This window comes from Primulina tabacum, chromosome 15 (assembly GCF_025594145.1).
Source record: "Primulina tabacum isolate GXHZ01 chromosome 15, ASM2559414v2, whole genome shotgun sequence".
Lineage (NCBI taxonomy): Eukaryota > Viridiplantae > Streptophyta > Magnoliopsida > Lamiales > Gesneriaceae > Primulina > Primulina tabacum.
Window position 1 is genome coordinate 15,585,651 of NC_134564.1, and position 11,098 is coordinate 15,596,748.

The following is an 11,098-nucleotide window of genomic DNA, read 5'->3' on the forward strand; positions in this document are numbered from 1 at the left end:
ATTTAACTAAATAAAAAACTTATACGACTCAATCTCATCCAATTCAACTCAATCTACATCTCATTCCATTCTTTCTCAATCTTCACAAAATATCTTCTTCTTCTCAATCCTCCTTACCAAATCTACTTTGATATGTTTGGTTTCTAGCTAACAATGAGTCTACAAGGTATTCGTCTGCAAGAGATCGAACGAGAGAATCACGTATAGGTAAGAAATCAACTTTTTATTTTGAATTTTCCTAGGTCGAACTCGACCCATGAGTTCGACTGATGCGATCGACCAATCGACGCATGAGAGTGTGAAGAGCTCGATCCATGTGGGAGGTGCTGGGTCGAGCTCTTCTCAGATCGACCCAGGCCCGACCCAGGTGTAAAGAGCTCGACCCAGGCCTGGGTCGATCTGAGAAGAGCTCGACCTCGACCCACACGTGGTCGAAGATTCAACCCAATTTTTTTTAAATGAATACAATTTAATTTTAAAATTTGACAACTAATAACATTTTTGTTTTTTTGCAGATTCACTTCCCCACTAAATTTGGAAGGAATCAATTCTTTGAATGTAAGTTAACTTTAGGACTAAATTTGGAAGGAATCAATTCTTTGAATGTAAGTTAACTTTAGGATCAAAATACGTTGAGATTTGTAAGAAGATTGTATCATTTTTGAATGAGAAAGAAATACCATATTTGGTCAAGCATACACAATTCGGTAATTTAATTATATGTGCTAAGGATTATAACAATTCAATTGTTATGGTTTTTGATGAGTAGACAAACTTATGATACTGGATGTAATGAATTTTGGATGAAATATCGTAAACGACATTTACAATTTTCATTGTTAGAGTATTGCTTGTTAATGGGGCTAAATTGTTCAAAATTTTATCCTTGAGATACCTGAGGAAGATGAATTTAGGTGGAGGACATTTTGGTGGAACAAACAGTATAGGTTTGGGGGATTTCATAGTTAAAATGGATGAGTACGAGAATGACATAGGGGATGAGATAAACATAGAGAAGTTGAAATTGACTAGTCTTTTGTTCATGAGGTGTATTGGGTAGGCAAAAGAAAAATAAAAATGATACAGCTGATTTAGAATTTATTAGATTAGTTAATAACTTTGATAGTTTTATTAACTATCCATGGAGTACAATAGCTTTCAAAAAAGTACTTTATGGACTTAGAAAGATCTCGAAAGTAAGTTCAGAAGGTATGAAAATTTGGTCTCACGCCATGTGAATGATCCAGATTTTAGTGGGTGCAGTAGCTTCCATATAAGTGGATTTATTCATCATTTACATATAACTAAATATTGTTCATTATATGAAATATCGTTGTTATTTTTTATCATATTGATAAATGTGTTTATTTTTTTGTGCTAGCATATGAATATTTTCCAGCAATTGCTGGAATGTCTGCTAGACGTTGTGAAGGTTCGAATGTACCGATATCTCGAATGTGTCATTGGTTGACTAGGAAATGGAGTAAGAACCTGTAAGGTTCAAAAAATTAAATTTACGTAACCTGAATGCATGCAATCTAGGGTTTTATTTAAATCATGTGTTTATTTATTTTTATGCATTTAATGCATAATTATTGCTTGGTTATGATTTATTTCATGATATTTTTAAAAGTTCACGCATTAGGGTTTCTAGATGCATTTCGCGCTCAAACGAGGAATGAAGACCGGGGAATTATCAGGAAAATTATTTTTATGAAGAGATTAATTTTAATTAATTAATATGGAGTGCTTTTAAGTGTATTTTTCGAAATTGAGCCTTAGTTGGTATTTTTACTCGTTTTGTCATAATGGGCTTGAGGGGTTTGTTTTAATTGCATAATGGGCCTAAAACCCTTTTAAATTAATTACTTTATTAATGGCCTATTATACACAAATTTTATTTAAACCTACAACTAAAAACCCTAACCCTAAACCTGCACATCTCGGCCTCCCCTCCCCTCAACAACAGCAGCACTCCTTCGAAAGTTTCAAGCAGTCACCATCGGTTTTCCTCCCCTTTTTCTTCAAGAAAACTTCCTCTCCGCTTCTCCGGTACCTCCCCGACACACATTCCTTCAAGTTTAGGGGCATATAATCACTAAGGCACGCCATGTATCTTTATTTTTCCATCATTCACGCCATTATATGTTGTTACATGTGTGTTTGCATAAGAAAAACATTTAAACCCGTTGTTGCTTCGATTATGCTTCGTTCATCATGAAATAAACTTGTTCTTTCTTGCAACCCACGAATTTTTCATGACTTTTATGTAAGGGGCTGCCACGACTGAATGTTTGAGGGCTGTATACCTTGGGATTCATGGTGTCAACGAGTTGGAGACACTAAGTAGTCGAGTGTGAGTAAAGGCCGATCGTTAGTTCTCTTGTTGGCCCGTTTTGTTTGGGAATCGAGTAAGGGGGATCAGACCGTGCACGGGCTGAACCGAGCCATGGACCAGATCCTGGTGGATCTGAGCCACGTCATAGGAAGGCCTAACCACCGCTGGAACCATCTGTGGAGTCGGCCGATCGCTTGTAAGGAGAGGAGGTTCGGGTGTTGCGGTTTAGGGAAATAATGAGTGTGCGCGTTGTGGGGCTAGCATGGGGCAGTGTTCATGAGCGAGTAGGTCCAGTAGGGTCATATGGGTGGTTAGGAAGGTGTTTCCAAGGCTGGTCCTCGAGGGTTATGTCTGGAATGGATAAAACTTGAGTTGGTGCGGATAGGGTTTGAGGAAGGGTTATGGCCGAAACATTCTAGCAGCAACTTGGGGCTGTTTGAAGTTTTATGGGGCTAGTCTTGAGGGTTTAAGGGCTTTTAAGGTGTGTATAAAGTGTGGTAAAAAGTTGAGAGAAATTTGATTAAGTTTCGGGAGAAATTTTATTAAGTTTCGGTTCGATTCGGGTTAAAACCGGGACCCCGATCCAAGTTTTAAAACGAATCGTTTAAGTTTTAAACTGAGCTCGAGTTTACGTCTAAGGAATGCTTATAAATATGTTTTGGGATATTATCAGGAGTTTGGTAAGCTTCGGATTGAAATTTAGAGGTCCAGTGGTAAAATGGTCATTTTGTGTTCTTAGGGGCAAAATGGTCATTTTTGAATCCAGGTGAGTTTTTAATCTTAGCAGCACCCCGAGCACAATTCTATCATGTTTTTAAATGTTTATGCATCATGTATATGATTTTTATGTAATTACGAAAATTACGTTGCATGGTTGATTTCAAGAAAAGTTTATGTATATACATGTTTTATTAAGTGATGAATATGATGACATGTTTTTGAAGGAATGGAGTTGGTTGTAACTAATACGAATACGTTAATACGATGATATGTAAGGTCAAAGCTCAGTAGACAGGTAATATTGTCGTTGATGTCCCCGCCGTCGGGTACTGCGGTTACACGTTGATGGATCCATCGACTGACATGATAATACGAAAGTCACAGCTAACGAACGGAAATCAAATTAAGAAAACGAAAACGTATATGTTGATATGATAATATGTGCTATGGTTATTATTATGTTTTGTTCAGGTTACGATTATGCATACGTTTTTTCATGATCATGAAATTGTATGTTGAATACTATATTTTTCACTGCTGTGTGCTATGTATATGTATTTGCTATTAACTGTACATGTTTGTTGAGTCTTTAGACTCATTAGGCATGTGTGATGCAGGTGAGCATTTGAATGAGGAGACTGGAAGTGCCGAGCTCTGAGTAGGCAGTGCTGTATGTGCGTGCACGACTCGAGGACCACACTTTTCCGCACATTGCAATCTTATGAGTTTGGAGTAGACACGTTCAGTTTTATACGTTTTTATGATACACCGTTGATTTTCAGGATTTTACTTGTTTTATTTTATTCATGCATGATTGAAAGCCGAGTTGGCAATTTTTAAACCACAACATTTATTGATCGATTGTTTACTATTATTTTTAAATGGCATATTTCTCCGCAGAGGTGCATGCATGCAAAATATTTAAATGTTATTTTCGAAAAATGAGCTTGTCAAAAAAAAATCTAGTAGCATTTTTAAATTAGTAGACGTTACATTTGATATTAGAGCAAGGGTCCTGTATAGGGTTATGCCACCGCCAGCTACTGCAGCTCAGTCTTCATGTCTCAAGTCTGTAAGCTTTTATGTTTTAAATGTTTTAAATGATTACTGCTATCGCCTGCATGTTTACGTGATATACGTTTTACGATGATTTACGGTGAATGCTTAGCTACTTTCATGGTTAAATGTTTTAAAAACTAGATTAAATTGCATGATGGGTTACGTTTAGAATTTGGACTGTATTCAGTTATCGTGCCTCCCACACGCGACCCCAGCGTAGACAGACATAACGATATTCCTGCAGGTGGCAGAGGCCCTCCACCACCACCACCACCACCGATGGATGCAGCAACCCGTGTACTGGAGGGTATGGCTAGGATATTGGAGCAAGTGCAGCAGGCTCCCAGACCTCAGATCGATATTTTTGAGCAGTTTAGACGGCTCAACCCGAAGGATTTCGGGGGTACCACAGACCCATTCTTGGCAGAGTGATGGATCCGATCGCTAGATCTTCATTTTGAGTATTTGCAGATGATGGATGATGAGCGGGTCAGGTGCGCACATATATGTTGAGGGATGATGCATCCCTATGGTGGGAGGGAGCCGCTCATGCAGTGGACTTGGATACTCTCATGTGGGACAAGTTCAAGGAGATATTCTACGGCAAGTATTTCCCAGCTGATGTCAGGGGACCGCCTGACGAGGGAGTTCACGAGTCTCTGACAGAGAGACTTATCTGTGGCAGGAGTTTATCCGTAAGTTTGACAGGGGCTGTCATTTTGTGCCCTTTATCGCTAGAGATGCCGCTCAGAAGCTGAGGCATTTTATGGACGGACTGAGGCCAACCCCTATGCCGGGATGTTATGTTGATGAGACTGGCGAGTTATGATGAGGCCACCGCCTGTGCTTTTCAGGCGGAGCAGGCGCTGCGAGACATTGATTTTTAGGTGCAAAAGAAGAGACAGTAGACTCAGTCCAGTTCACAGCCGCAAAAAAAGCAGTTTACAGGGCCACCGAGACAGCAGGGGCAGCAGAAACCCCAGGGATAGTTTCAGAGGCCTAGACAGCAGAGGCCACCTCAGGCACCCGGGACTCCTAAGGCGGCGGAAGGACATGTGTGCAAGCAGTGCAACAGATTGCACTGCGACAAATGCATGTGGGGCAGCTTCAGATGGTTCGTGTGCAAATAGGAGGGGCACAAGGCGGCAGATTGCCCTCAGAGCAAGGGCCCCACTACTGACATGGCATACGTGATGCATGCCGAGGAGGCAGAGGCGGAGCCAGACTCCACTTTGATCACCGATAACTTTTACGCTTAAGTTTTATGTATTTACCATTTTGACTGCATTAAGTGATCTATTTATTATGGGAATTAATTTATTAAATTACAAACATAGAAGGATTAGGGTGCATGTTCTACTTAACTTACTTTAAGGATTTAATTGCATGATTTGAGAAATTTGAGGACCTAATTGCAAAAAGAGAGATTTTTAGGGGGCTATTTTTGAAACTTCTTAATTTTTGGGGTTTATTCTAATATTTCGGGAATTTTACGATTTTTGGAGTAAGAATTCGAAAATGCTGAGGACTCGAACCGTATATTTCGAAAAAAATTTATAGGGTTCAAAGTGTAGTTTTCGTGGGATACTTGGGATCAAATCCGTGAATTTTGAGGATTTTGGGATAATTGGTGGTAAGAAATTTTTTAAGTTTCAACGAGATCAGATTTGATGGTATGTTTTGTCACATGAAGGATATAGATTTCAGGTGTAGCCATGTATGCATTGCTAGATTCAGGAGCTACACATTCGTTTATATCTGAATCAATCGTCAAGCGACTATGAATCATACCAGTGGCGATGGATTCAGGGTTCATAGTATCGATTCCATCCAGGGATCAGATGTTCACTTCCCAGATAATGAAGGGATTGGAGCTTAGGTTACAGAAATATACGGTCAAGCAGATTTGATAGTGTTACCGTTGCCGGAGTTCGACATTATTCTGGGTATGGTCTAACTTTCGTTGAACAGAACTGTCATAGTATTTCGACAGAGATCAGAATCTATCTGACCTTTCAGTGGTAATCCGTTTATATTTGAGGCATCCAGATGCTAGCAATTGCCGCACATCATTTCCTGCATGTGTTCGAGGAAGCTTATGAAGAGAGACTGCCAGATTTTTTTTGCCAGCATTGTATCAGTATCTAGGCCAGACGATCCTAGGCTAGGGGACGTCGATGTGGTCAGAGAGTTCTCCAGTTTTTTCCCTGAAAATGTTTCAGGTCTTCCACCAGACAAGGAGGTGGACTTTTCTAAATGTTTAAAGTTTATGCATCTTCATGAAAATGTTATTTTAACTACAAGTATTTTTCATTATTGTATGTGATATGTATACATATTATTTGTTATCAAGATTATGGGTGTTGATTCTTTAGATTCACTAGGTGTTATTGATACAAGTGACTATTGAGCTCATGCCAGGTACAGTACCGATTTCTAAGGCATCCTAGCGTCTAGCACCTGCCGAGATGAAAGAACTGAAAAATCAGATACATGATTTGCTAGATAAGGGATTATTCGCCCTAGATTTTCTCCATGGGGCTCTCCGGTACTGTTTGTTAAAAAGAAAGATGGCAGTATGAGGCTTTGCATTGACTACCGAGAGCTGAACAGGGTTACAGTCAATAACAAATATCCACTGCCGAGGATTGAGGATTTGTTTGACCAGCTTTAGGGAGCTTCGGTATTTTCAAAGATAGATATTCAATCCGGATACCATCATCTGAAGGTGAGAGAGTCTGACGTGCATAAGACAAGCTTCCAGACGCGTTATGGGAACTATGAGTTTATGGTGATGCCCTTCGGTTTGACGAACGTGCCAGTGATCTTCATGGATCTCATGAATCGCGTGTTTCAGCCATTTTTAGATCAGTTCATCATAGTTTTCATTGAAGATATCTTGATCTATTTGAAGAGCAGAGAGGAGCACAGTCAGCATCTGAGGACCATATTGCAGACTCTACATGACAGCCGGCTGTATGACAAGTTCAGTAAGTGCTAGTTATGGCTCGATAGAGTGGCATTCTTGGGCCACATTGTATCTCGGGATAGTATTGAGGTCGATCCCAGTAAGGCTCGAGGCAGTCAGAGATTGGCCAGTGCCTAAAAGCATGACAGAGATCCGTAGCTTCTTGGGATTGGCTGGATACTACAAGAAATTCATTCAGAACTTCACTTCCATTGTGGTGCCTTTGATAGCCTTGATGAAGAAAAATGCCAAGTTTACTTGGGGATCTGAGTGCCAGGAGATCTTTGACAGATTGAAGCAAGAATTGACCACTGCACCAGTTCTAGCTATGCCATTAAGGCAGGGAGAGTTCAGTGGTTTACACAGATGCTTCAAAGCTTGGTTTGGGTTCGGTTCTAATGCAGCATGACAGAGTTATAGCCTATGCATCCAGACAGCTGAAGGTCCATGAGAAGAATTACCCGACTCATGACCTTGAGCTAGCAGCAGTGGTATTGACCCTGAAGATTTAGAGACACTATATGTATGGGGAGAAGTGCGGGATTTTCACTGATCACAAGAGCCTGAAGTACTTCTTCACACAGAAATAACTGAGCATGAGACAGAGGATGAAATGTCTATCGTTTTAAAAGTGCGGAAATATATATATTCTTTTAAAAGCTCTCACTTTGAAAATAAACATTTAAATAAATCACATGCATGAAATCCTACTTAAAAACATCATTTAAAAATTATTATAAGCAATTATCAATAAAAATTTAGCGGAGTAAAAACGAGTAAAATCCTAACATCAAAAGTAAAATAAAACAGCGTATAAAATCCTCATATCCTCTCAAAACATAAAATCGAAAACGTGCGGAAAATCATAAGGTCCTCGGGTCGTGTCGCCCACCAGATCCGCTGAATCAGAGTTCAGCACCTTCAGTCTCCTCGACATCAAACTCACCTGCATCACACACGCCTAGTGAGTCTAAAGACTCAACACACCTGTACCATAAATAACAAATATCTATACATAGCACATAGCAGTGAAAAATATCATATTCAACATATCTTTCATGAACTTTAAAAACTTAATGTAAACGTGTCATATGCAATCGTGACGTGTCAAAACAGGTCATCGTTAATCATCAATCATCTTTTATCATTCATCATTCAGTTCATTAGAGATGACTATCGTACATCATCATTTACGATGTACCCGGTGGCTGTCGGACATCAGTGACAGGATTATCCATCCACTTTACCTAGGCCTCATCATCATCATTTACATATACTTCGATAACCACAACTAATTCTCATCATTCAAAACATCACTTATAAAAATCATGCGCAAATGCAATTTTCTTTAAATTCAAGCATGCAACGTATATTTTCATAAAATCTTAAAAATCATGAATCATGATGCATAAACATTTAAAATGTCATAAATTTGTGCTCGGGGCGCTGCCAGGACCAAAATCTCACCCCGGGTGTAAAATGACCATTTTGCTCCTTGAAACCCAAAAATTATCGTTTCACCCCTGGACCTCTAAAAATGACTCAAAACTTATCAAACTCTTTAAAATGTCCCAAAACATTTTTAAAAGCATTCCTAGACGTAAAATCAAGCTTAATTCATAACTTAACTGATTCGTTTTAAAACTTGGATCGGGGATCCCGGTTTTAACCCGAATCGACTCGAAACTTAACCGAATTTTTCCCAACTTTTTGTCGTATCTTAAAAACGCTATAATGGTCCTAAAATCTTAATCTCGGACCCTTAAACCTATGGCTGATGGTCCAGCAAGTGAATGAAGTTCTCGGTCCTTCCCACTTAAGTCACCCTTGTGCACTAACCTCCAAGGTTGCGTCCTAGCTCACCACCGATGGAACAAGCCTCAAATCAACCTTACCTAGACCACCCTAGGACTCCCGTGAACCTACTGAACCCAAGCAAATCATCCCATGCAAGCCGCAGCCCCCTTCAAATTGCTAATCTCACCAAAATGTCAAAACCGAAGGCAAGCCTCTACCTTCTCGATCCACAACGATTGGGGATGGTTCCAGCACAAGCCAAGCCCTTCCAAGCCTTGTCTCACACCCACCAGGGTCTGGTATAAGCCTCAGCTGGGTCCCTGCAGTGCTGGTTGAACCCTGTATGCTATAAACCCAAAGATCGAGCCACCCCCGATGAACCCTCCTCTCGATCTACACCAAGCTTCGACCCACACCGACTCCAGCCCTGTCTTCTCTATACCATGCCATGATTTGGCCTTTAGCACCAACAATTGACAACCCCCTTAAATAGCAACATGAAAACCGTGAGAAACATGCAAAGAAAGTCAAGTTTTTTATATCAAACAAATGCAAACGTATGTACATGATAGTTCCGATGCATGCTAGTGTAAACATACAAATAACACATAAAAGTGGCGTGGATGATGAGCAAAGGAGATACGTGGCGTGCCTGGTGATTTATTGTGCACAAATTCTCGAAGGAATGCACACCCGAGAGCTTGATTTTGAAAGAAAACAAAAAATCAAAATTCTTTGTTGATGCACTCACGAGAAGGACGAGTGATTGGAGGGTGTGGGCGGCTAAGTGGAGAGTGTGAATTAGTTTTAGTTAAATGGTAGTTTAGGTGGTAATTATATAATAAACTAATAGATAATGGGCCCTAATTTGATAGTTAAAAATTTAAAAAGATAATTAAGCCCAATAAGCTTAAAAGTAGGTCCATTAAATACAAACACACTCTCGAAAAATATTTCGTGTTGAAAAGATTTTGAAAATATTAGCCGAACCCTTAAAAAGTCCCCCGATTCGAAAAAATTTACGTACCGTTAAAAATAACATCATGTGGGTAAAAATACCCAATAAAATCTCATTTTTGAAAAATACTCTTAAGAACACCTTATATTAGTTAATAAAAATTAATCATGTAATAAAAATAATTTTCCTGAAAATTCTCCGGTTTCCGTTTCTCGTTCGAGCGTGAAATGCACCTAGAAACCCTAATGAATGAACTGATAAAATTTCATGAAATAAATTCTACCATGCATGAGTTATGCATAAAATGCATAAAAATAATTAAATAAATAATATAAAATAAAATCCTAGATTGTATGCATCCAGGTTACGTGAATTAAATTAATGAACCTTACAGAGGAGATGACTAGAGCTAGTGAAGGATTACGACTGTGACATTAGCTACCATCCGCGTAAGGGTAATGTGGTTGCAGATGCTCTGAGCAGGAAGCATGCAGTGATTGATCAATTGTCGGTACAGAGACTGCTACAGACGGAGATTCAGAGATTTGAGCTTGCATGATCGACTTCCAAGGCAGCTGGGAGCTGAAGTTATCTCTTGTGCAGTTCACATACAACAACAATTATCAGGCATCGATCAGTATTGAAATGTCTGCTATTCGTTTTGCTTAAAACGTGCTATAATTTTTTTTTACTCCTTAATATCCATAATTCAAAATACACACACACATATATATATACTTTAAAATACCTTGATACCATTTTAAAATAAAACAACCAACATACATTTAAAAATCAATGAAACTAGTTCAATCATAAAATCATCACACATTTTACCAAACTTAAAAACATTATTCGAAATATATAGCACATACTATAACATCTCAAAACCCCTCATAACCATGAATAAAAGTCAAAAAATATTTTTAACATAACTTAAAATCATATATCATAAACTAGTACGGAAAGCTAGCGTCGGTCCTCGGGTTATGTGCACATTCAGTCCAGCAAAGTCAACTATCAAGATCTCATTATCATATACATAATCAATATCACATGCATCAATCATACCTAGTAAGTCTAAAGACTCAACACACCATAACATTGATAACAACATAATACATATACAGATCACATACAACAGTGAAAAATTATTGTACTTAAAATATCGCTTTCATGAAGATGCATAAACTTTAAACATAAACATTTCCATAAATATTTTCATGATGCATAAACTTTAAATAAAAACATTTTCATAATG